At 38.6% G+C, this 27,512-nt stretch overlaps 1 protein-coding gene across 5 annotated transcripts in view; it reads right to left on the bottom strand.

Annotated features, from left to right (window-relative positions):
- Positions 1-27,512, bottom strand: part of LOC105481440 (ecto-NOX disulfide-thiol exchanger 2) — a 292,902-nt gene that overhangs the window by 151,929 nt on the left and 113,461 nt on the right. For 3 of the 5 annotated variants that reach the window (XM_071088931.1, XM_071088930.1, XM_071088933.1), the window contains exon 3: positions 14,368-14,511. The exons of the other annotated variants lie outside the window; for them this stretch is intronic. The gene's annotated coding sequence lies outside the window, so the exon portion shown is untranslated. The remainder of the gene's footprint in view (positions 1-14,367; positions 14,512-27,512) is intronic. 5 annotated transcript variants of the gene reach the window in all.

Raw genomic sequence — 27,512 nt, 5'->3', positions numbered from 1 at the left:
ATTTCTAGTTACCAAATGTATGCATTCTGAAGACTGGAGCTAGGTCTTACTCAAGTCTCAGTGTCTGCTAGAAATTAGCATATTCATCTACCCTTCCATCCAACATCAGCTGACACACAGTAGGCATCCAATACATGTTTGCTGAGTAAACATATTAGCACATTATGTTTGCAATTGTCTACTGTTGAGAATGCTTCCAAATGGGTTGCATAAATAGGCTAAATATTGTCCTGAGAGCATTTTTTAAAATGTGATTAGCAAATTTTTTATTTCTTAGAGATGACTAATTTTTATAGTCCTAAATAATATGGATAGAAATTTAAGATGTTTTCCATGTGCCAAAAGAAGACGACGTTCCATTTCCCTTTATAGACATGAGACAGAACTCTTCCAGAGCTCATTCTGTGTAATCAAACACTTTCAAGTGGTAACCACACATTCCAACGTGCCTAAGCTGTCTGAATGTCACAGCAAAAGACAGCTGGGGATACGATGTTAGAATGACCAGAGTTACCATATTCACACTCCCTTTAGCACATACCAGATTCCACAGCTCTAAGACAGGTGTGTTCTGCTACCCTATTTTTCCCTCAAAGAGCACCTGGAGCCTGTCTAGAAAACAGACCAAGAGCTTTACTGCCAACTACTGTAGGTGGGATGACTAAATTTTCTAATTACAGAATTAGGAAAACGTAATTTGACATATGCACTTGTACTTTTAGGGGCAATGGGATAGAACATGTGACACTGGGGCTGCTCTGAAAACTCCAGAAAGTGTGAATTTCCATGCTTAAAGGAATGACTAGAGAATCTACAAAAGGGAAGTAACTTTATAAAACAGACAATGTGAAAGTACACAGCATAAACAGTGTTAAAATACATGAGAAAACATTTATAACACAGTTAACAGAGAAAGCATTAATTTCCACGACATAAAAAGAACACTTACAAGTCCATAATTTAAAAAAAAAAATGGGCAAAGGATATCACAAATGATTGATAAAAGAAACACAAAGGACTAGTAAACATTTGAAAACTACGCTCAAATTTACTATTCATCACAAAAATGCAAATAAAGCAGTAAGGAGCTATCATTCCTGACCTGTCAAATTGGCAAAAATTCATAGGATCAATGATATGCACTGGCAAGAAGACAGGAAATCACTCAAATACCAGGGTTGAGATTCTGACTTGGTGAAGCCTTTGCAGAAGCCACCGTGGTAGTATTAGTCATCAAAATGCAGAAGTCCCTTAACCCTTCAACCTAGCAAACTTACTTCTTGGAGTCTATTTTAGAGTAATACTTGTTCACGTGTACAAAGCAGCACGATCATGGCTGTTCATTGCAGCACTGTTTGTGGTGGCAGCCAAAAGACAGGAATAGCTTAAGTATCCATCAACAGGAGGATCTCAATAGTAAATTTCCCAATCTCATATGGCCCAGCAGGCAGTTATTAAAAAGAGGCAGAGAAAGTAAGTGTAGAGATTATCTTTGTGGGGAAGTGACTGGAAAAGGGCACAGGAGTCTTCTGAGGTGCCAGAAATCTCTGTGCCATCTTTCAGGTGACTGTTACACGAGTATGCTGTTTGTGAAAGTTCATTGGTGTACATATATAATTTGTGTACTTTTACGTACTTCAATAATAACATCTTAAAATAACAAACAAAACACAGATTTGGGAGATCCCATGGTTTAGTGGAAAGAGGATTATACTAGGAAGGAGTTCTGAGTTCCAGCTCCTTTTGGCCTAAACTAGCTTGGGACCTTGAACAAGTCATTTAGGCTGAATCACAGTTGAGATGACTCACCTGTAAAAGTGGGCATAATTATATTCTACATAGGTAAGTGGGCCAGATGATTTTAATATAGTTTGTTTTTGTTTCCTGACTCCACAACTCTTCAAGCCCTATTAGTTCCGAATGATAAACTACCAGTAAGTTTTTTGGATCTATCCCCTCTTCTCCATCCCTATTTCCATAACACTGACTCAGGCCCATATATCACTTCCCTGGGCTATTTCAAAAGTCTCCAACCTGGTCTCCCCAGTTCTAGTTTTGCCTTTTTATAATCCATGATAGGCCGGGCGCGGTGGCTCAAGCCTGTAATCCCAGCACTTTGGGAGGCCGAGATGGGCGGATCACGAGGTCAGGAGATCGAGACCATCCTGGGTAACACAGTGAAACCCCGTCTCTACTAAAAATACAAAAACTTAGCTGGGCGAGGTGGCAGGCGCCTGTAGTCCCAGCTACTCGGGAGGCTGAGGCAGGAGAATGGCGTGAACCCGGGAGGCGGAGCTTGCAGTGAGCTGAGATCCGGCCACTGCACTCCAGCCTGGGTGACAGAGCGAGACTCCGTCTCAAAAAAAAAAAAAAAAAAAAAAAATCCATGATAACCCTTTGGTTAGAGTATCTTCTGAAAGTCTAGCTCAGATCAAATCACTTCCTTCTTCAGAAACCTTAGAAAGCAGTGGGGCACAATGCAAAGTACACAGGTCTCACTGTCATTTAAAAACCTGCATTTGAAGAGCTTACTGGCTGTCTAATCTTGTGCAATCCAGTGAGCCTCTGAATCTTACTTACCTCATATATAAGATGAGGGTACTAATAGGACCTTCTTCATAGAGTTATGATGAAAAGACTTTCACTTACTGGTGTGCCAAGTCCTAAGTCACAGTAAACATCAGTTAGGGGCCCAGAAGGAAGGCAGAGTAAATTTCCTTAGCTACCACTTCTTCACTTGCTCCAATCAAGGCAGAAAATACTTCTGGGCAGTCTGAGCTGCAAGACAAAGCTTTCTAATCGACTGACTGGCTATTTGACAGGAGGGCAAAAAGTGAAAGGCATCTCCCTCTTTGTAGGTTATGCCACTGAGAGTGTGGTGCTTTGTAGCAAAGGACGACAGTCTTAATTAATGGCAAGCTCCAGCCTGGAAGATCTGTAGTCCTCTCTGCACACACCTAATGTGGTAAGAACTGCCTAACAGAGACCTGACACAAAATCAAGAGAAGCTGAAAGCTTGTGGTTGCCTTGCTGACGTAATTTAGGATGCATTAGTCAATGTTTCTCAGGCTGTTCATCCTAGATCAGGGTAATTATGGAGGGGAATAAATAAGGCCAGATTAGAAAATAGCTTGCCAGCAGAACCACTGTATTTGTATGAGGTGATATGTGAATCAGCATCTGAAAACAGTATGTAGTTATGACTTGTTGCCTGCTCAGACTTTATGTCAAGTTCTGAAGCAAATTCAGCACTTAGTGTTCATCTCAGAGAAAAAGCCTGGTCTCTGTGGTTTGTCACACAAGCCTCTTGCCAGATACAAAGGCCACTCATGCTGGGAATGCCTCTCACATTACAAGATTTACACAGTCTCCAGGAACTAATCTTGGGCAAAGATGGGATGTTTTCAACTTGATCTCTTATCTTTCCAATAAACTACACCAAGCATCTTTTACGTTTTACCTCCTCCCCCAAAGCTTCCTTGACTGACCAGAAGAAAGCAGATGGCTTCTTTAGCTGCACTCTAATTTCACATAAAATTTCATGAAAATGCCTCCACTCCTCATCCCAATTGTGCACTTGCACTCAATCTTCTACCTGGCATAGTGCCTAATACGTAAAAGACACTCAGTAAATATTTGCTCTTATTTACTGAGTGTTCACTATGACCTGTCACTCTTTCATAGCATTCAGCATAATTGCAAATAATTGTTTGTGTAGTTATTTGCTTAATGACTGTCTTCTTTACTAGACTGTTAGCATCTCAAGGCCAGAATTGGAATCTGTCTTATTCACAGTTTATTCTGATAACTTAATGCCTACCACTATGCCTCACACTTATTAAGACTAAATAAATATTCGCTGAATAAAAGAAAATCAGGCACTAAGCACTATTTATTCGTTTTCTCACTGAATCCTAAAACAACCCTGTACACTTGGTATTATCATCTCTATTTTGTAGGTAAGGAAACCAGGCTCCAAGAGCTGCAATAACTTGCCTAAAGTCAGAGCCAGGATTCTGAACACGTGCTCTTAACAACTGTTACTCTGCCTCCCTCTTTCAAATCTAGTTATACTATTTATTAGTTGTCGCCTGGAAAAATTTCCTATGTTTTCCAAGCCTCAGGTTTTTAAAAAATCTGTAAACAAGGGGGGAATGGTGTCTATCTTATAGATTTCTTGGGAAGTTTGCTTGAGTTTATACATGTAAAGCACTTGGTCATAGCAGTTGGCATACAATCAATATTTAATAAAAGCTACTGCTGCTGTTATAGTTGCTATTGAATCAAATATGCAGAAGAATGTGGCTGGAGATAGGGAATGCCACCTGCTGAAACCTGCCCCCTCTCCAAAATTAGTACACTCTGTTTCTGCAGTTGAGTATCGCTCTAATGGTTTTGTGTACCACTTTCATCACCTCTCACCATATTCTACAAAACAGCTTGAACACTAAAGATACTTTTGCTTAAAATTCAAATGTAGAATAAGCAAAATATTTTAAAATTAATTATATTACACAAGCAATTGCTCAATGTGAAATGCTACAATCTACAAGACTTAAATTGAATAGCTCACATTATGGAGGATATGGAAGATTAGAAAAAAATCAAGACTGTCCCCTTAGCACACAAAAATAGGGAATTTCAACATTATGGATTTTTATTTCAGTAGATAATCAATGGACAACAGGAAATAGAGTAGAGAAAGCAGAGAAAGAGAAAATTGCAAATTAGGTGGTCTCTTCTTTCTGTGCTGAGATACCTAGAGAAGTCAACATTTACACAACCACTTTACTACCTTTTGGTCTACTCTGTTACTGTCACGTCTGTCATTTCAGTTCCTAATAGAGGACTCTGGACACACTGTGTCACAGAATACTACAAATGTCCAGCATTCTGAATGACAGTGGCCTAGGTACATGTATAATAGTTCCTTTGATACAGTATAATTAGCTGCACTGCTTCTCAAGCATGGTTGCATATTGGAATCATCTGGGGTGCTCTTAAATAACATAGACACCTGGCCCCATTTTCATTTTGATTTAATTGATTCCAGACACTGATTTTGGACCTATATTGCCTGGGTTTGAATCTCATCTCCTCTACTTACTATTGGGACACATTACTATTTGGACAAATTAGTCTCTGTGTTTGTTTCCTTATCTGTAAAGTGAGGATAATAACTGTACTTACCTCATAGGGTTGCTGTGAAAATCAAATAATATATTTGAAATACGTAGTGTCAGGCACACAGTAGGTGTTCCATAGGTATTAGCTATTAGTAGTAATAGTAAAACAGTATTTTAATTGTTATACTTTGGTGTTGTGGAAGAGAAGGGAAAGCTTGTAGAGTTTGCAACCACATGTAACTGACAGTGCTGAAATGGCAGCAGAAGTATTCTGTGTTTCAAATTTATAAAAATGAAATCTCTTCATTGTAAGGTACCACTTCAAGGCTACAATAGAGGATATGAGTTTGATTCCACTTGGAATTTGTCTCAATTTTGTACATGAAGAAGTAAAAATATAAATGTAACACACGTGTACTACAACAACCCTATTTACCTATACCACACAATGGACTGTCATTGCCAGTTTCCCATGGTATAAAAAAATCCTAAGGAAAAGACTTTGAAAAATCAAAGTCATGCTAATCTTAAACAGCGACATTGGGGGCTGTAGGGGTTTGGTTCTTGTCCCCACTTGTCGCCATTCTGTGGGGAAGAAGAAATTTCCATTGTGTTTGTGAAGGGGGACAGAGAATATCATAAAAACTTCTCTGGGCTTTCACCCCTGCTTGTTCTTTGGCACAGGAGCAAGATCGACTTATCTGATTATCACGCCTGTAATCCCAGCACTTTGGGAGGACAAGGAACGTGGATGGCTTGAGCCTAGGAGTTCCAGACCAGACTGGGCAACCTGGTGAAACCCCATCTCTACAAAAAAACACAAAAACTAGCCAGAATAGAGGCATGGCCTGTAGTCCCAGCTACTTTGGAGGGCTGGGGCGGGAAGATTGCTTGAGACCTGAAGTTTGAGGCTGCAGTGACCCGAGACAGCACCACTGCTCCGGCCTGGGTGACAGAGGGAGACCTTGTCTCAAAACAAACAAACAAACAAAAAACTAATATTATAATAAAAATAAAAATAAGTACTTATTCATGGCCTATCCTGTGCATTCTAGCTCTCAGGTCTAAATGCCCTCCAACTGGAATGACTCTCTTTCTTTTATAGAGTGAGTAGAGCTTAGTCAGGGCACAGGCACCATCTTCTAGAGGTAGACCTACAGGCCCATTTTGCTCTTCATTTCTAGCTTCCACTGAAGTGTGACACAAGCCATCATTCTCAAGGGCGCTGGGACGGTAAATGGTCTGCTCTGAAGGCTCAGTCATCTCCACAGGTGAGTATCAAGGAATACATTTGAAGCTAGAAGTTGTAGGAAGTCTCATTAGGCCTATAAGCCATGTTCTTCAACATAGTTTTATCTATAATAAAGTCGATGCCATATTTTGTTCCTCCTGAGGTGTTTTTTTTTTGTGTGTGTGTTTTTTCTCAGTTTGATTCAGAACTGGAAAAAGAAAACCAGTGTGGTTATTTCATGCTCTTACACCATAACAAGCAGAGCAGTAACCATAAAAGTATTATCTGACTGCTTTTAAGTCGCTTTCTCCATTAAACAAATTTGGAAACTGAGGCTTAGAAATGGCTTCTATGGTTTACCTAAGGCCAAAAGTCTAATAATAACTGTCAAATTCAGTACTAAAAAGCACAGACTTCAGTATAGTTTTCACTACATGTCTGAGTGTGCTCCTTTCCTTTATCAAGGCTAGGGATGACCGTACAGGTCCCAAGGACAAAAATGACATTTGCTTTCTGCACTTTACTAAGCTAGGAAGAGATGAAAACAACCTCTCAAAATGCAAGAATCCTCTTACTCTGAAATTCAGTTTTACTCACCTAAAACTGATTTTTTTTTCCAGACAAATCTTTGCCCAATAATCAAGAAATTAAAAGAGATTCTCTAGACGAAGTTATACAACAAAGTTTAAATCACTGATATAGTTTAGGTATTTGTTCCTGCCCAAATCTCATGTTGAATTATAATCCCCAATGTTGGAGGTGGGGCCTGGTGAGAGGTGTTTGGGTCACGGGGGAAGATCCCTCATGGCTTCATGCTGTCCTTGTGATAGTGAGTTCTTTTGAGATCTGATTGTTGTAAAGTGTGGCATCTCTCCCTCCATTCTTTCTCTTGCTCCTGCTTTCACCATGTGACATGCCTGCTTCCCCTTCGAGTTCTGCCATGAGTAAAAGCTTCCTAAGGCCTCCCCAGAAGCTGAGTAGACGCCAACACCATGCTTCCTATAAAGTCTGCCGAACCGTGAGACAATTAAACCTCTTTTCTTTATAAATTACCCAGTCTCAGGTATTTCTTTATAGCAATGAAGAAAGGATGGCCTAACACAACCACAAACAAAACATAAGTATAAAATGCTTTCCTGCTTGAATGGAGTGGCCTTACTAAGGGTAGGCTGGGATGGCGGACACAAACTGTCCCTTAACAAGTAATCAGGTGTCACAAAAAGATTCTTCTGTAATTTGCTGAGTTGCCCGTGATCTGCTCTAAAAAAGCAATACCTTCATAGGTACTTCCCAGTCTCAAACTCTTTTCTGTCTTGAGAACAAAGTGCCTTCACCTGTGCAACAGCCAAAACAGATATGGGGCCTCCCATACCATCAGGTGAGCTTGTGACAAATCACGTAATACTATTAGCATGAGGGAAGTTAGCATTTCCGGGTTACAAATACACTTTCACAGTAAAAATGAATCAATTACATGCCACAGTCCTAGCCAATTTCAAATGATTATATGGGTCTGGTAATAACTAGTTCTCATTCTGCCATGAATTAGCCATGTGACGTTACACAAATCCCATCTCTGGGTCTCAGTTTCTTCATTTATAAAAATGATGGAGTTTGGCTAGGCATGGTGGCTCATGCCTATAATCCCAGCACTTTGGGAGGCTGGGGCAGGTGGATCCTTTGAGCCCAGGAGTTCAAGACCAGCCTGGGCAACAGGGAGAAACCCTGTCTCTATTAAAAATACCAAAATTATCCAGGTGTGGTGGCACACATTTGTAGTCCCAGCTACTTGGGGGACTGAGGCAAGAGAATCACCTGAGTCTTGGGAGGTGAGCTGTGATAGGGCCACTACACTCCAGCCTGGGTGACTGAGTGAGACCCTCTCTCAAAAAAAAAAAAAAAAAATGATGGAGTTAGTTGAGGTTGTCTCCAACTCTAAAATACTAGACTTAAACATCTACCACTAGCCTCTATATTACCAACATATCAGGCCACTTACACTTCATGTCTGCTGAGAGAATTCCTAATGACTTAAGTACAATAAAGTCACAAAATCATTCCAGAGCTATTTCAATGGTTAGGGCAACTTAAGAGAGATGTATTTCCATTTGTCTATCCTGCCTCTTTTGTGCCACCCTGTCTGCCCTCCCCTGGACAGTCCTTGAAAATGAAAACTTCACACTGGATTTCTTCTATCAGACCTGAGAAAGCAAGTAGGCTTACTTTTTTGATCTTCCAGTTTTCAAGATAATGGCTTTATTTCTTGAAACTGTGATCAGATAAAAATGTCCAAAGGACTAAAGAAACTGAGTAGGGCCATTAGTCTACCCTTTTTCTTATTTTAATTATATCTGAGGGAACAATAGGCTCTTCTTGCCTTTGGCAATATAATAATTCAGCTGACATGCTAGAAATACCACACACCAAGATATAAAATGGTGGCATTTTCTTTCTTTAAAAACAATCAATGCTTTTATTTGTGGACTTCAAAGTACACATGAAATAAAAAGTCTCAGCCCTGTGAGTCTGAGGTAAATCAAAAGGCTGTAAGTGTCACAGAAAAGTTTCCTGGTTCGTAGCCCTCCTATCAGGTAAGAAAGGAATCAAAAGTACTCTCAAGCAGATGAGTGTTCATCTCCTTTTTATATTTCTCTTCCAAGTGAGCCTGAACAAGTTTTCTGATAACCCATTCTGATAACAGTTCTTCTTTATGGCTGACCAAATTTCTTCTTGCTGCTCTACAGGCCCACTTTCTCCTATTAATCTAGCCTTGTAGTGCTGTAATTGTTCACTGTCTTTATATTGTCAAGTATCATTTTGATTTCCAGAATTTCTAAAGGAAAGCTGAGAATGGAGTTGGGAGGTCTATGATCAAGACTGGATACTCTCCGGAGGTCCTTATCTAATTATAACACTCCTGGTGATGCTAGTCTACCTTAGACAAAGTTATTTCTCCTCTCTAGTGATTAGCACCTCATGTGTAAAATGCAATGACTATGAGAATACATTAAGAGAAAGAAATAATCACCATACAAATACAAATTATTATTGATTTTGAAACGTCTTTCTGGAGATCTTGAATTTTGTGATTAAATCATTATTGCAAATGAAAACTGACTGAAGATCCCTCTTTTCATACTGTCATTCATTATTCACATGAACTTCGGCAGTACTACTTAGTACTGGGCATGGCATATTTAAGCATAAATCTATCTTTCAACACAGGCTTATAGAGAAAAGACAATGGAAATAGTACTCTGCCCAAACCTGGATGCTCACTTTGGTATCGTAATTATTCCTGGGTAGTTTCCCACTCTTTCAGAGAGCTGACACCTTCTTTGAATATTATTGTACCATGATGTTGCTTAAAACAATGCATTTGATTTTAGTCATCATCCAGTTGGCCTTGTTGACTCATGGTTTTTTCTACTTTAGTGGAAGTATTTCATGAAAGAGTTGGTATTTCTATTTCTACAAATCCAGATGGCTCTCAAACCAGGAGGCAGTTGGCAACTTTGGGAAAAGAACTTGGCATTGTGATTTTACATGGGTTTAACAATCTTCTACTCTTTTGTTATAGAGTACCATCTGAATAAATGGATTTGCTGCCATCTTAGACAATTTGTACAACTATAGCATCACCAAGGAAACATTTCCATGGGGAAAAGGTAAAATTTAAGAAGAAACACACTGAAGAATTCTGAGCTCATCTTTTATAAAAGCTACAAAGCAACCAGATCCACAAAGAAAGATTATGTGGTCAAATATGGCAGTAATGTCTAATCCTGATTACTGGTCTACTTCATAGTTGAGGCAGGACACTTAAACTCTACCTATCAGTTTCCCTTGGGCACTTAAGAAATCTCAGCTGTAATAAGGCAAGGTTTCCATTAGGGTCAGGTTTTTTTTGTTTTTTTTTGTTTTTTTTCCCACAAGCACCCAGATTTGATTTGTGCCTGCTCTAAGTGTGTAATCTCACAAATGTCTGAGTAGCCTTTAGGGACAAGTGAAGCTGTCAGTTGGTCAAATTCAGATACAAAGGCACAGTTTCGTGCAAAGCTCTACCTTGAAAATGACAAGAAAATAATAGGGAACATAAAGGCATAGAGAAAGCAATTATTCAATCAAATATGTGATCAAGCAACAAATATTTCCTGAGCATCTATTTTGTGTAAGACACCATGTCTCTGCTAAGAGAGTTGGGGCCCTTCCAACAGAGGAGTTATAACTGAGTTGAAAAGCTAAAACATTTTATATATATATATATATATATATATATATATATATATACACACACACACACACACACACACACACACACATACATGTACACACACATACATATCTATATATATAGACACACACACACAAACTCATACACAATAGTTCAAGGTGGTCCACAATCAGTGTCAAGTGATTGATATGAGTTTAATGACCAATATATTTCAGAGGTACAAGAGAACATTTCTAATTAAGATGATCCAGAAAGCTTCTTACAGAGGGTAGGACTTGTACTAGGTAGGCACTGACAGTTGGATAAGACTTTGACAAGTGAAAGAAGAAGGGGAGCATGCTGGGAAAGGGAAATGAATGGTATGAGCATGGTGGTGAGGTAGGTAAGCACAGAGTCTTCAGAGAAAGGTAGTGGATCAATGTGGCTGAAATAGAAGACTTGTTTTGGGGAGTAGCACAAAATAGAAAGCTGGAAAGAGGAACCATGAGATCTGAGTTTGAAGGGATCCTCAAGATTATCATATCCAAGGCCTGCTCCTCTTATTCTTACCTAATTATTTTCACATAAACACAGCTTTCCCTAGTCTGCACCAATGTTTAACATACATTTTAGTAGTGGTTCTAGATTCCTAATAACTTTAGACACAGTAACTTCAGCATAGTAGTTAGAAATAGACTTTGGAGTTAGAGGTCTGGTAAACCACTTGCTAGACATTCAACTTTGGGTAAGTTTATCCTTTATTTCTTCATCTAGAAATGTGGGTAATAGTACACTCACAGTCAAGGGATGAAGAAAATGAGAAAGAAGGCTTGAAGGTGACAGTAAAGGAAGAAGAATCTGCAAAGTATATTACCAAGAAAAGCAAAAGTAGAGAAAATACAAAGAAGAGGGCACTGTTAATAGCATCAAATGAAACAAAGAGTTCAAGGTGGCTGTGACCTGCCAAAAGTCCACTGACTTTGACAATCTGAAGGTCACAGGTGACCTTTAAGAAATCAGTTTTAGTACAAAAGGAAAGAGGCAGTTTATAGAAAATGGGAAAGGTAGGAGGGATGGGAAAGGAAGGAAAAAAGTATGTGTAGTGTGGAACTGGATCTGCAAGCGAATATCCCTCCCTCATCTGCAGGGATGGAGAAGGAGAGAGATGGCTTTGACTCAGTGGAGCTACAGGGCCAAGTGATGCAATGACTGGACATGTAGCTTGGAAATGAAATGGTTGGTAGCTCCTGTGGGAACTTCCAACCCTAGTTTTCCTCTTTGCTACAGTGCAGGGAATGATGACAAAGGAAGAGGGAAGTTGCTACTCATGAAATATCTTCCCTCTTCCTTTTGTCTAGTACTGCAGAGGAAGAAAATAATATTATAAAGCTATCTGCCTATTTACAATATCACAAGATTGCTGCTGAACAATTATAAAAGACTCCTTGTATACTAAAATCTCATTAATTTGGACTAGGTTAATTTGGAATTTGTGGTAATTTAACCTGGGTTGGAGTTACCTTTGTCCTACTAACAAAGAAAAGGTTCTCTAAGCAAATAGTGTGAACAAGATTTCAAGGGAGCTAATTTAGCCTGCCAGGGGCTTATTTCACCTATTTTAAAGAACATACCGTTTTTTAAGAACTTCAGCATATTCATTATTTGAATGCAAATTGTTCTGCTAATTATAGATTAGCATAATCTACTGTTAAAATCCTATATCTGCAAGTTACTTTGCTCTCACTGAATATGCTCATTAGAAATAAAACTGCAATTCTTTAAAGTTAATTCACAATTCAGATTAATACATACTCCCTTTCCCCACCCTCATGAGTTAACTGCAGTTCAGGAGGTATTACCCTAAACTCGCACATCACTTAACATGAATACAATGGAAAAACTAGTAGGTGATCATAAAGGTCTCAGAGCCAAAAGACACGTCTTAAAGTTGATGTTCTAAATCCTGTGCACTCTATCCGTGGCAGGTTCCACTTAGAGCTGATTTAACTTTTACTTATACTAATCTGGCACATCAGCTTGGAGAGCTGGCTGGGTTTTGTTGTTGTTGTTGTTCTTAATTCAGTAGAAGGAGAAAAAGGGCTGCTACATGAAGGGACACTGAGAGGAATAAAAAGTGACTGTAGGCTGCAGAAAGGAGACAGGACATGTGTAAAACGTGGCTATAATAACTAAAAGACCACCGTGGCGTAGAACAATTTAGTGTAGAGGTAAAAAACCTATATTCTTTAGTAAATCCTTAAAAATTTAAAAGTATTAGAGTGCAGTACAATAACTAATGACTGGAATTATGCCCCTAAATGATCAAGCAAAGTTTAAATTATATTGAATACATGTCTTTAAAAGACAGATGAGTTTATACACATACACACATGTGGTTTATACTCATAATGCTGAGCCTAAAAATGTGAAACACATTGATGATTTAAAACATGAAATTTATAATATCATATAATAATGCTAATAAAATAGCAACATTTATTAAGTGATTACTGTTTGCAGACACCATGCTAAGCACTTTACCTACATCATTTCGACTAACTGTCATAACAAATCCTAAGACATAGGCTTTAGTATCACTTTTACTTTACAGTTGAAGAAAGTGAAACTCAGAGAGGTTAAGCAAATAACTCCAGGCCACAGAAAGAGAGAAAACCAGGATTAGAACTCAGGCCAGTTCCTTGGCTATACACCATGCCATTCCATGCTCCAGAAAATAGAGCTCTCTAAGAATCACTTATTTCTTGAGGGCTACATATAACTAATGTTTTACTGTATTTTTATTTTCCAAACTCATATTTAACAAATTATTTATAAGCAGCGATCTATGATCTAAGAGTCAGAAATGATACATTTGTAAACATGCTCCATTTCATAAGCTGAAAGTAAAAATAATAAAAAACAAAACAAAGAAAATGATGAACATGTCTGTTATGCCCACCCCCAAATCTCAGATGTTTCTGTATACTACAGATTCTACTTCCAAATGAATAACCATGCAAAGAGATAAAATTATAAAATATCAAATGATCAGTTAAGATCTGGCTCCCCTATTGTTTCCTCACTCCTTTTGGAAAAAAAAGAAAAGAAACATTAAGATGAGAATAGGCCAATGGGACATGAGGGATTGGGGTAGGAGAAATTGCAAGGGAGGCTAAAAGCTCAGTTGGGCTGTTATAGAGGGTTTAGAAGAATCTGTTTGCCAACTGTTCTAAGAGAATTATAACGGCATAAAACATATGTAGGCATAGTGGGTATTGAGGGGAACAGGGGTAGAGGTGGGCAGATGCAAATATATGCAGTTATCTGTATTAGAAGCAAAAGTGAGGATGGTCTGCCACATGTACATACAAAGACGAATGCACAGTGAAACCATTCACTCACGCAATTCTTTCTACCTAAATCGATGCTCTTTACTCATCTCTTGTCTCAAGCCTACCCATTCTTCAAGGATGAGCTAAAAATGGCACTTCCGCGATGAAGTATTCTATAATCCCTAAGGCAGAATTAAACTCTTCCTCATTTATGCTCTCATCGTTTTTTCACCCTTTACACATTTGCCACAGCACTGATGATACTCTATCTAATTATCAGAGTTATTCGTGTATGTGCTTTTCCCTCCTTCAATCCCATAATGAATTCCATGAGGACAGGGGACTCTTTCTCATTTCTTTAGTTCCTACAAACCCTAGCATAGTATGTGACCTGCCACGTACTAGGCTCTGGGAAAATGTTGACTCTGGCACTGGCTTAAGACAGTGCATTATCACCTAGCTTACCTGAAGGAGTATTTGTTCTCTTTCTTTTCTTGCTTGATTCCCCTCCATTCTCAATGAGGCCTTCTGTGACCAGAGGGCCACTGGCACTACCAAACTGCAGGGGCTCGTTGTTGTTGGCAGGGTCAAAGGGCAGCTGGTTCAATCCTAAAGAAGAAAAAGAAAGCCAAAGTCCAGACTCCATTAAGGACTGGGATCGTCTCCAGATTTTATTATATGAGCCACTAGTGGAAAACCTTTTAAATCTTAAGAGCGTAGGAGAAACAGGTGAATTCCTTAAAGACCTTCTGTAATTTTTACAGATCTTTTTGGTAAGTACAGAATTAAAATATAAGACTGTGGCTCTGTCATTTGTAAGATCCCTCCTGTTTCTGTGGCAACTTAACATTTTTAGCCATAAGCTAGCAACTGTCTTCTACTTCCTCCCTTAAGGAGATAGGACCCTCATTAAATGTGACTATGGTTGGACCCACTGTTCCTTGTAAAAAGCTTGGCTTTGCATTCCTTGGATTATCTCCTGACATTTTACCATTCTTTCATTACAAGGTATGTTGAACTGATGCAGATATAATCATCAGACTATCCTGTGTCAAAGTCACTTCTGACAGTAATACAGGGATCTCTAAAATCAGAAAACCATAACTCCATGGCAAATGAGAAAAGGAAACAGATATATAGAAATTGCAAGGGGGTTATTTAGTAGCTGGAGCAATGGGGAGTTATGACCTAGATTTCAGTAACGTTAATCTCGTTCTCTTCAAATAATATTAGAAGCATGGTCACTTTACTCGTCACTGCTGCACCATATAAAATGGCGAAAGGTATTTTCTACTCTCCAAGTCTTACACGGTTCAATCAGGGGCAAGCAGAGACAGTTCTTACTCCTCTGGCAGCAGCACCTGGAATTTCAAGTGTTTCAATTAAACTTCATGAAATGTGAAATCAAAAGCTTTTTTAAAGCCCAAAGTTAAGACATCTCCTGTAAGCCTTTTCTCCACTGGTTCTCTAATCCTATCAAAGAGGGGGAAATCAAGTTGGCCTGAAAGAGCGAACTCTTTTTTTTTTTTTTTTTTTTGGAGATGGTCTCTTGCTGGAGTGTAGTGGTGTGCCGATCTTGGCTCACTGCAACCTCTGCCTACCGGGTTCAAGCGATCATCCTGCCTCAGCCCCCCTAGTAGCTGGGATTACAGGCATGTGCCACCATGCATGGCTAATTTTTGTATTTTTAGTACAGACGAGGTTTTGCCATGTTGGCCAGGCTGGTCTCAAACTCCTTACCTCAGGTGATCCACCCACCTCGGCCTCCCAAAGTGCTGGGATTACAAGCGTGAACCACCATGCCCAGCCCATAGCTCATGCTTTAACTCCCAAATTTTCTATGGCCCATAGCTGTACAATTCTTGAGGTAATGTTGTAAATTGTCAAAAAAAAAAAAAAAAAAAAAACCTTGAAATCCAGTCAGCTAAAGGTCAATCAAGTTTCAATAAAATGAATGCTAAGATTCTAATGAGCTGGCATGGTGGCTCACGTCTGTAATCCCAGCACTTTGGGAGGCTGAGGCAGGCAGATCACCTGAGGTCGGGAGTTCGAGACCAGCCTGACCAACATGGAGAAACCCCATCTCTATTAAAAATACAAAATGAGCTGGGTGTGGTGGCGCATGCCTGTAATCCCAGCTACTTGGGAGGCTGAGGCAGGAGAATCGCTTGCACCCAGTAGGCGGAGGTTGCGGTGAGCTGAGATCGCGCCATTGTGCTCCAGCCTGGGCAACAAGAGCGAAACTCCATCTCAAAAAAAAAAAAAAAAAGAAAGAAATGACATAAATTATTATTTATAATAAAGAGTATCCTCTTGTTAATGTTTTCAGCCCACATAACAAGTACTGTTTTTCAGCAATCAGACTCCACTTGGATCACCTCCATTAAATGTCTTCTGGGACTTGTCAAACATTCTTCCTTACATCATGTGAGTAACTAAGTGAAAGAATAAAACTTGCTTCTGGATCTTCAGTGAACTGTTCACTGCATCATATACATGTTCTATTAAATCCCTACAATGACTAGAACTAAAGAAACAAACATCAGTTGCTATGTACTAAAAAAAAATTGAGATCATGACCAAGACTATTTAAAAAGAAGACTGGATATTTATTCCATTTACAAATGAAGATTCTTCTTGTACCTAATTAGTCTCAGAGTCAAATATGATTAATATACTAGTCCAAAACTTTTCTTGGAATTTCTGCAATATACTGATCAAAACAAGTTCCATGGAAGATAGAATGGCATAGTGGAAAGATCCTGACAGACAGAGATTCAAATCCTGGTTATCCTTTACTAAGTGATAGCTTTTGGCAAGTCATGTAGTCTCTCTTAGTCTTGGTTTCATAATGTATAACGGAGAGTGATAACACAACCAAGGCTGTGGCAAAGATAAACAAATACATATTTATGAGAATTACATTATTCGAAGTGAATTAAAACAAACTTTTCCCCTATAAACTTGAAAGCTCTTCTAAAAAGGAAACTTCCCTCTCTCCCTCCCTCCCATAATTGTATTCTTGGTGCCTAGCACCATACCTTGAGCACCCAAATGAATTAATCCTTAATTGGATGGGGGAAGATGACTCATTCTTTTAACCCATGTAATCAAAGACCTGACAGCTGATAATCAAGAATTAATGCTACAACTTAAAAGTTCTGATGCTGATTATATAAACATTACTTAAAATAATTAGATTCTAAATGCATCTCCGTCATTTCAGTACTATACTGCAGAATGGTAAAATGCTGATGAAAAGGAATGTTCAGGGATTAGGAGGTTCCGATTAATGATGGTTAATGAGAAAAACTTCTTATTTTTGTTTTGCATTTGATAAATGTACAGAATAATATATTAGTCCATTTCCCTGACTTATTAAGTAGATGACTGAGGATTTTCCAGATCTTCGGAGCCACAATTTGCAAAAGGATGTTAATAAGAGTACCTAACTCACAAAACTGCTAAAAATATTAAATGAGATTATATATGTAGAACATTCAACATAACATCTGGCACACAGTAGATGTTCAATAAGTATTAACTACTACTATTATAATATTGAATTTCCATTTTTAATTTCTAGTTACTGATGTGCAATGTGAGGAGATTGTTCTGAATCTGCCCTGATCCAAGGATATACCCTGCTTTCTTCATTGAACCTTTTCATTCCTGTTTGTACCTTTTTCTAAAAGTTGAAGGAATCCAGGGGAAAAAAATCTAATGAGTTAAAGGTGTTCAGTCATAGACATCTTATTATAATTATGCTTGCCCTTTCTTTAGACCCATATGGTAACCTTAGGGATATAGGCATTTTATTAATCACACTAATGTACAGATTTCTGGCATCAAATAAGACTGAGATTTCAAGTACTTCCTGTGTATCCACCTCATATATGATCCAGATATGTGAAAATCATGACAATTCAGTACAACATTTCAGGCCTCATTTTTTTATAGAGAAAGATCTCATATGGAGGGGGGACATCTCACTCAGTAAGCTGACTCGCTGAACACAAACCCATATTTTATATAATCCAATACCCAATACAGTCTCCAAAGATCTGTAGTTCAAGAGCAAGGATGATAGAGACAGCAAAATCCTACAACACCAGTGCTTCCTAGCTACTTTTACTGTTTTGCTTCATTCCTTCCATAAGACAGCACCAAATAAACCAACAGGTATTTAAAGGGTCTTTTTTGTGTCATGTATACATGACCCAGGTCACACGCCATTTTAAGTAAACTAGCCCCATTAAAATGATTAAATATTAAAAAAGAAAACCACCACTTTAATTCCAAGAATTCTTATTGCTGAAATTTCAATTACGACATAAATGTAAAAATATTGGCAATTACTATATTGTAATCCTCACCCAAACTACAGAATTTATCTTTAAATCTCTTATGGAAGCAATTTCTACCATTTTTTCTAGATATGATGAAACTGAAAAATATCAGATTTGGAAGAAAGTTTTGAGGTTATCTAGTTCATTCTTCTATGCAAGACAGGAATTTTATCAATAGAATTCCTGACAGGCCTAAATCCAGGGGCACTTCTTAGCCTGGGACCCATTCCTTGCTGGGCTTCTAGGCATTCAGCTTGCTTTTAAAAACTACGACCTACTCTATTTTGGGAGTTCCTTTTATTTCCCTAAAACAGCTTCTTGCTTATCTTACCTAAAATGAAGACATAAGATATCTAACTTTTAAAGGTTTCTACTGATAATCACTGTAAGAAAAACAAATGAGAGAGTAACAGATAACTAACAAAGTCAGAAATTGTTCAAAGTCTTATGCATTCCTCACAGTCCTTGCCCTTTTATTTCTGAGGATAAATTTAATAAAACCTCTTACTTCGTTCATTTGTTTTCCTCACATCTCCTCATTCCTCCAGCCCACAAAATTTACGGTTTGTCCAAAGGGAAGCACAAATTGTTAAAATAAAGACAAACAGGTAATAAACACGGGTGTTACAGATTTCTACCATTTCTGTATCTTATGTTCACAATAAACAAATCCATGTGGTAACATAATCTCATCTAAAACCAAGGTGACTGGTGTAGACAGCTGACCAGCTGTTATTTCATGTCATGTTGAAATGCTGATTATCTGACTCCATAACACATATAAGGCTGCTTTAGAAAGTATGTATATTGGGAAAGGGTGGGGGTGGGGTTCCTTAGAGAATGACACTTCTCATCTAATGGAACTAGGGGGTTAAACATCTCAGAATGAAGTGTGATTCTCAGTGAATACTCCAATCTGCAGGTCAAGGAGTTCACAGGCAATGTTATGTCTGCCATACAGATGCAAATGATTCGTGGGCTTTGAGGAAAGCACTAAAGAATTTTCATGATTCTTGTGTGAGAAGATCAATAATCTCTTTGTGCCCAGCTGCTGTAACAGTTACTGTCACAATTCACTTTACATAGCTGTCCACTATCAGGTCAAATTAGGACCAGCCTTCATGATGCAATCTAACACTTTTAATGATTGCCCCAGGTTGTAATACCAAAATGTGACCCTGTGAGTGTATGCTACTTTTTATCGGCAGCTGTGGCTCAGAGACTGTATAACCCTAGCAAAAAGAAACACAATTCCACCCCGGATTAGTTTGCTTTAAAAGAAAATGGCTAAAATCTTGAGAAATCTGATAAATTCAAATTAAGGCAACAATCTCAACACAGAAATTGATGTTGAAAAAATAAATATCAGTACTCGGCAATAAGAACAGTCTAGCTAATTTGTCTATAAAACAAATTTCTATAACCTAATTCTTATTTTCCAAATGACTTCAATTTCAAATCGGATATGGGACTCCATGTTGGGAGATGAGGGTCTCCAAATTAGTTTTCAATTCAAAACTTTTGGAGAAATAAGGGATTAAGATAATGGCCAGGCCCTTAATGTTCTGCCAGGTGCTTTTGTAGGATTTATCCATCTCTGGAGGCTCCTCCTCACTTTCATTCACCCTTCCTGCTTCCTCAGTCTAGGCCTCAAAACCTCTGACTCCACATTTGTAGCTCTCACTACCCAGCCATTCCACCTGCTACTTCTGAGGAAATATTTACAATGTCCAAAGGAGCTGGACTGCAATATTACTCTTCAGCCACAGGGCTTAGCAGCCAAAACAACTGAACAGTGCCAGGTCTTAACTGATGTCAAACAAATGAAACCTACTTTGTCAATTTCATGAATTCAATATTCTAACCGGTTTAGCTGAAGCAAGGGTAATTGTATGAGTTACAATTAATGGGTAAGTAAAGGTAATGAGGAAGAAGTGAGAAAGAAAAGGGAAAAGTCCTTTTTGGAAGCACTAAGGGGCTTGCTTGAATGGTGGTACACAAACTTTCAAAGCCTAATTTACCTTTAAGTCGCCATTTTCAAGGTGGGATACAGGTCATAGACCAATTTTCATTGGCAGTGATCCTTCAGCAACTTTTAATGACTCCCCAAACTACTTGATCACAGCACTAAAGTCTCTCATAACAAGGCCGCATCCATTTCAGGCCTTGTCTCCCACTATGCCCCAGCTTATACTCTACCCCAATACTTCTCAAACTTTTTAATGTGGACATGTGTTCCCTGAGGAGCTTGTAAAAGTGCAGATTCTAATTTAGTAAATCTGAGTTGTGGTCTGCTTTTATAAGTTCCCAGATGATGCTAATCCTGCTGGTGTGGGAATCACACTTTGAGTCAAAAGGGCTGGCACTCAAGCAAAATGGGACTACAGCATTCACTGAATCCATCCAGTACTTTCCTACCTCCACACCTTTGGCTCACACTGCTCCTCCACCTGCTTCTTAATTTTCAATGTTTAAAATATCGTCCTTCCTTTAGGGTTTATCTCAGATGCTATTTCCTTCATGGTGTCTTTCCTTATTTACCTCTACCCAAACCAATACATACACAGCAACAGAGAGGGGAACTACCCATCAGGGGAACTACTATTCATTGGTTGTTTAGAATGTGTTCGTTTACAAACATTATCCCTTTATTTTATTTTCTAATTATTATTCTTATTTTACAACAAGGAATGGGAAACTTACAGAGTTGAAGTAAATTTCCCAAGGTCACACAAGGAATTCAGGCTTTTTGTTTTTGCTTTTTGTGGTGAATAGGGTCTCACTATGTTGCCTAGGCAGGTAACTCCTGGGCTCAAGCTATCCTTCTGCCTCTGTCTCCCTAAGTGCTGGGATTACAGGCATGAGCCGCAGTGCCTGGCCTCAGGCTTTTTCAATTATAAAATACTATTCTGACTCTCCTTGAATGTTAGCCTATACTTTTCCTGAGCCTTTTAGAACATGCCTTGTGTTACAGTTCTTTGGGTATTCTGTCTTAGCCTACCTTTCCTCCTGCCTTACCCCACTCCCACTTAGTGGTAAACTCCTTGAGGACAGACTTTATGCCTCAGTCATTTTTTAGTCTCTCCTCCACCAAGATGTGGCACAGTGCTTTGTACTATATGGTAAGCACTCCAGAAATGAGTATTGAACTGAACTCAGCTACAATTTGGGATATAGCATGGATGGTCTCTGACTTACGATGGTTCAACTTATGATTTTTCAACTTTATGATGTGAAAGTGATAGACATTCAGTAGAAACCATACTTCTCTTACCATGCTGAGCAGTAGCAGTCAGCTGCAGCTCCCAGTCAGTCACAAATTTTTGACTTATGATATTTTCAATTTTCAATGGGTTTATTGGGATGTAACTACATAATAAGTCAAGGTGTATCTGTAGTTGTGTTTCCCATCCCAGGCACCAGCTGACCTGCTGCTGGAGCTGTCATGAAAGGAAGAAGGAAGTAAGGTTTATGGGTTCCTTCAGCATTCCTGGTATCTTCTTCATGTTAGGATTCCTGAAGCCTGGGGAGTAGTGGTAGACAATCACACGCTCCACTCCCAATCTTGTATCTGCATAATTTCATTCTCTTTCTGAGGGGCAAAACAGACCTTCCACTGACTAAGACCCTTAAAAGAGATCCCATAAATGGATCTTCTGTTAATTGTTCAATGTACATCAGGTTACATGTCCCATTTTACAAACTGCAGTTAAGAAAAGGCAATCTCTACCCAGTCTACCACTGATGGGCATTTAAGTTGATTCCATGTCTTTGATATGTGGTACACATACACCATGGAATACTATGCAGTCATAAAAAATAGTGAGATCATGTCCTTTGCAGGAACATGGATGGAGCTAGAGGCCATTATCCTTAGCAAACTCACACAGGAACAGAAAACCAAATATTGTATGTTCTCAGTTATAAGTGGAAGCTAAATGATGAGAACGCATGGATACATAGAGGGGAACAACAGATAATGGGGCTTACTTGAGGGTGGAGGATAGAAGGAGGGAGAGAATCAAGACAAACAACTAAAGGGTACTATGCTTAATACTTGAGTAATGAAATAATCTGTACAACAAACTCCCATGACATGTTTACCCCTGTAACAAACCTACACATGTACTGCTAAACTTAAACATTTTAAAAAAAGAAAAGGCAATCTCTTGAGATGAACTATCCAATACAGTAGCCGCTAGCCATATGTAGCTCTTTAAATTAATTAAAATGGAATAAAATGAAAAGTTCAGGCCGGGTGTGGTGGCTCACGCCTGTAATTCCAACACTTTGGGAGGCCAAGGTGGGTGGATCATGAGGTCGGGAATTCAAGACTACCCTGACCAACATGGTGAAACCCTGTCTGTACTAAAAATACAAAAATAGCCGGGCGTGGTGGCGGGCGCCTGTAATCCCAGCTACTTAGGAGGCTGAGGCAGGAGAATCACTTGAACCCAGGTGGCGGAGGTTGCAGTGAGCTGAGATCGCACCACTGCATTCCAGCCTGGGCTGACAGAGCAAGGCTCCATCTCAGGAAAAAAAGAAAAAAAAAAGAAAGAAAAAAAAAAAGAAAGAAAAAAATGAAAAGTTCAGTTGCTCACTTGCACTAGTCACATTTCAAGTGCTCAATAGTTACATGTAGGTAGTGGCTGCTGTATTGGACAGCATAGCTATAGAACATTTCAATCATCCCAGAAACTTCTGCTGGACAGTGCTGCTCTAGAGTTAGATCTGCATTCAAAGCCACATCTGCAACTTACTAGGTGTGCCACTTACTAAGTGTGCCACTTACAAGGTGTATAAAACAGGTCACTTGATCTCTCTCAGACTGTTTCTGCATTGTAAAATGGGGATGATAATGCCCCCCTTACAGCAAAGTGAGGAAAATTAAATAAGGGATTGTTTGTTTAAGGTCTAGCACATGTTGGACACTAAACAAATGTTAACACCCTTCTAACCCAATGGGGGGTTTATATAAATTTGCCTCAAAAATGGAATAAGAACATTTGAGTAGTGTGGATCCTTTGGCCTCCAGGCTACAGTCTATTTACAGCTTGGAAGATGTTAGTTTTGCATTCCTCTTCTAACCTACTTTTTCTTAATAACACAAAGCCATTAAAGTAAATCATGAATAAATAATGCTGGGAGTAGTCAGTGATTGCTCTTTGCTTGGACTCTGTTAGGAGACCATATTCATCACTACCTTGAACTTTCCAACATGAAAGAACCACATTTTCCCCTAACAATGGAAATGTTTCCTCCCAAATCTTTCAGGAATGCTCTGTTCCATCTGGTACTATCAGAACACTCTAGCAGTGACACTACAGCTGGACTAGAGAAGTATCATTTCTCTCTAAATCCATATTTTCCTATACTCGGAATGTTCTCTGTGTTTTTCCTGTGGGGTTGACATCTCCCAGGCCTGGTAAAGGGTGAATTATTCGAGAAAAGTTTGAACTAAATCTGTTAAGGTGTTTGTGTTCCGTGAGCAGAAAAGCAAAATACATATATCCAACTTCAAGAAGAAGAACACTTCAGGACTTTTTTCCCCTGTCCAATTTAAGACTTGGGAAACAGCAAAATCACATTCCTCATTGAAAACAAAGTTCAAAAAAATGTTGATTTGATAGAACAGTTCAAAGTGACAGATGGTAGATGGGTGATCTATCATTTTCCTTAGAATAAAGTCTGTCTGGCAGTCTTCAGAGGAACTGAGAAGAGAAAGCCTTATTTTGCTGTAGTTTAGCCCTGGGAACAGTTACAGCAGCTACCCTTTCTCTCCACATCTTTGGGGGTAGGGGATTGGAAAGATAGTGATTCATCAGTGCCTGCTTTGAGCTGGCTCTAGGCTATGCTGTAATTCCTGTTGACCAATTTTCCACCTGAGTGACAGGAAAAGGGCAGGTTCCTAACACACTGACCATTAGGTTATCTGTTGAGTACTTCCCTGAGAATGTGCCCAGAGGTACTCTATTATGGTTGTCTCTGTCTAAATAAAATAAATAATTGCAGATTTCAGAGCCTGAGGACAGAGAGTTGTTCTAGTATTGAAATTGGAGTCTATCTTGTCAGATCTGTAATGAGGTCTTCCCTTCAGGCTGATTGATTTCATAAAGCTGAGGCAATTATCAAAAGCAAGCACAGTTCTCCCTGCAGAAACCACTCCACTGGTTTTGAAAACTAGCTTGTCAGCCAGATCTGGTCAGGAGCCTAGGCTGAGCCAGCTCTTTCAGTAGGAACAGTTACTACATACAGAGAACACGAATTTCTGCTAATAGATTATTAAGATGCCTGTAAATAAGTTGTAAACAAGGTTCAGCAAAATAATTTCACACGCTGTGAGTGAATGAAAATTGAAGTTGCTGTCAAATAAATCTGTATTTTAGTGTAAGATGTTTTGAAGGAGAGAGTGAGAGCTGGTCTTTTGGTCTTTGGAGAGTTAATTTTATCAATTAATGCTAGAAGGATATTGGTATCCTTTAAGACTGATGCACTGCATGAAAAACATTTGTATCTTTGCTTTTCCCAAAATGTACACACTAATTTCACCAGATTTCCTTTCTTTGTTTATTCAGCCTTCATTAACTATTTATCCAATCACTATGCTACAATTTTAATTACCTTCTAATTAACCAATGATGAGTTTGTGATTTAGCATTCCCTAAAGATAGAACTACATAAATGTGGTCAATCTTAATTTACGTATTCAAAATTTTTATCCTCCCTCCTTGCTCCCACCCTGTTAATTTTGCTATGCTGTGTCACTAATGTTCTGGAATTACGCTTTCTGCATTCCTAATCTTTTAGCCCCATTTGGGCTATTTTTTCAAGAATGTATGAGAAATAACCCTTGCTGTTGGCTATGAAATTAAACACACAGGAGCAAACAGAGGTTCTTGTAATATGTTAATGCATCTTTAAAGATCCATATTTTTCCTATAACAGTTCCTCCTAGGAGTATCAATACAAGGTGTTGACAAGTGATTAACTCCTTTAGAGAAGTCCCTGCCTAAGCTGAAGTCAAACCTACTACTAGGAAAACTACAATCTGCTCCTTGAGAAGACAACATGACTGTAAAGGAGAAAGCCTGCAAAAAATAACTAATCTGTGTCTGAAACAACTCCTACCATTGCTATTGTATAAAAAAATAAGTAGAATCTTAATTTTGCTCCAGTCTGGATTTCAATTGAGGCATTCAATACATATAGGAATAAACAAACCAATAAATTAATATTACTGATAGTCTCTCTCTTTATTTGTCCAATTCATTCAAACAGTTCTGGGTGCCTTGACAGTATGTAAGGCTTGAGAATTTTAGGACTTAATAAGATAGTCTTTTTTCCTCAAGAAGACAACAAGCAGAAAGAAAGGCAGATACATACAAAGAAAATCTGACCCAAATTATTGTACCAGCTTCAGCTCTTGCCAATTCCCCTAAGTACCCTTTGCTTCATTCATGCCAAAATTCTCAAAATTTCTCAAACATGCTAAGCCCTGTCATGTCTGTGTGCTTCTGTACATACCATCTCCTCAGATTGATATATAACTTTTCCTTTTTCCACCTGGAGAACTTTTATTCATCCTTCAAAACTCTGCTCAAATGTCACCTCTTCTGTGAAGTTTTACCTAACTCCCAAAAGCTTTCTTCACAGGAGTACACAGAGCCTTATCAGACCACTTATTGTAGGATCCTAGAGTTCATTCTAATATTTGTGTGTGTGTGCATGTGTGTGTGTGTGTGTTCTGGGTAGGGGGCTGTCACCATCTGATTTGTGCCTTAGAAAGATCACTCATATGGCATGATGAAGGATGCACTGGAGGTGAGAAGACACCGGAGGCAGAGAGACCAGTTAGAAGAAAACCATAATGATACAATGAAGAGATGACAGTCACATGAACTCAGACAGTGGCAGTGGGATGAAAAGAAATGAACGGATTTCAGAGATATTCAGGAAATATAATCATCTGGATTTCATGTATAATTGGATCTTGGAGTTGAGGAGAAGAGAAGAGTCCGAGATGACTCCACGAAAAAATTCTTAAGCCAGAGTCCCGAAAATCCTGCAACATTTGTGGGTTTCAGTATGAGAAAAAACACAATCCAATGGAAGCATATCCATAAATCCATGCTCAAAAATAAAACTGCTTCCAATCTCTATTTACCATGGCATAAAGGCTGCCAGGAAACAGCAGTAAATGGCTTACACTTGACCTTTACTAGGTATTCTTAACAAAACTTGTCAAAAGATATCAATTCATTCAGAAAAAGAGTATAATTGTCTAAGAGGCAGAATAACACAGTATTGGGATAAAGATGGGGAACAGCATTTTCAAAATAGGTCTCAGACTTGGTTTATTTTGTCTATAGCATTCACTGACAAAAGACAAAAGTGTTTTTGAAGGTCAGGAATACTTAATAGATTCCTTTGCTTTCTCCTTTCATCCTTCTCCCTTCCCTCCTCCCAAACAACTCCTTAAATTTTTATTAGAAAATATTAACATTTTAATAACAGTATTCTTTTTGTTATTATAGTCTGTTGGATTAAGCTAACAATTCTCCTTTTAACAATACTCAAAGAAAGGTTTCAAAAATTAATGCTATGTTGTTTTTCTCCCTGCCAAATAATATAGCAATGTAATTGTCTCCTGGAGAAGAAGCACTCTAATCATCTTTAACTTTAAAGTAAATTCATTTCAGGAAGATGCTCTGTGACAAACAATTGACAGGGCAAATCAGGGCTCCTAGGAGATTGCAAAGTGATGGATTGAGTTGAAGAGAACACCACAGCCGAATTCAATTCCATGAACATTTTCAACTTAAGAGTGTCTCTGCAACAAAATAGCACTGTATGAGAGTTAAAATCATGTTACATTACATTGTGGGAGGCAGGACTTAAACACTGCACAGATTCTTAACACCTAAGAGTTCTAGGCACTCCAGAGGCAGCAAAAGTACAAGCCAATTTCTCTGATTAAAAAATAGAGGAAACTATTGTACCAGGCAAAATCAGACTGTAAAAGCATAGTAACTTTCCAAAAAATGCCTTTAAGAAGTTGAGATCAGAAAAGACCAAAACATTCTCTCAATCCAATTGATGTCACTAGGATCTTGGAATGGGTCTCAATGCCAAGGTATTAGTCTTATTTGGAAGATCATTTCCACTTTCACTCCCTTCCTAATCGAATCTGTCTCCATCTTCCATTGTGTTTGTTCCATTATTATTTTTTAGACTCTCCTGCCTCGCCCCGATGTTAGGCTT

The sequence above is a fragment of the Macaca nemestrina genome, chromosome X (genome assembly GCF_043159975.1).
Source record: "Macaca nemestrina isolate mMacNem1 chromosome X, mMacNem.hap1, whole genome shotgun sequence".
In the NCBI taxonomy this organism is placed as follows: Eukaryota; Metazoa; Chordata; class Mammalia; order Primates; family Cercopithecidae; genus Macaca; species Macaca nemestrina.
This window is presented reverse-complemented; position numbering and strand designations above follow the sequence as displayed.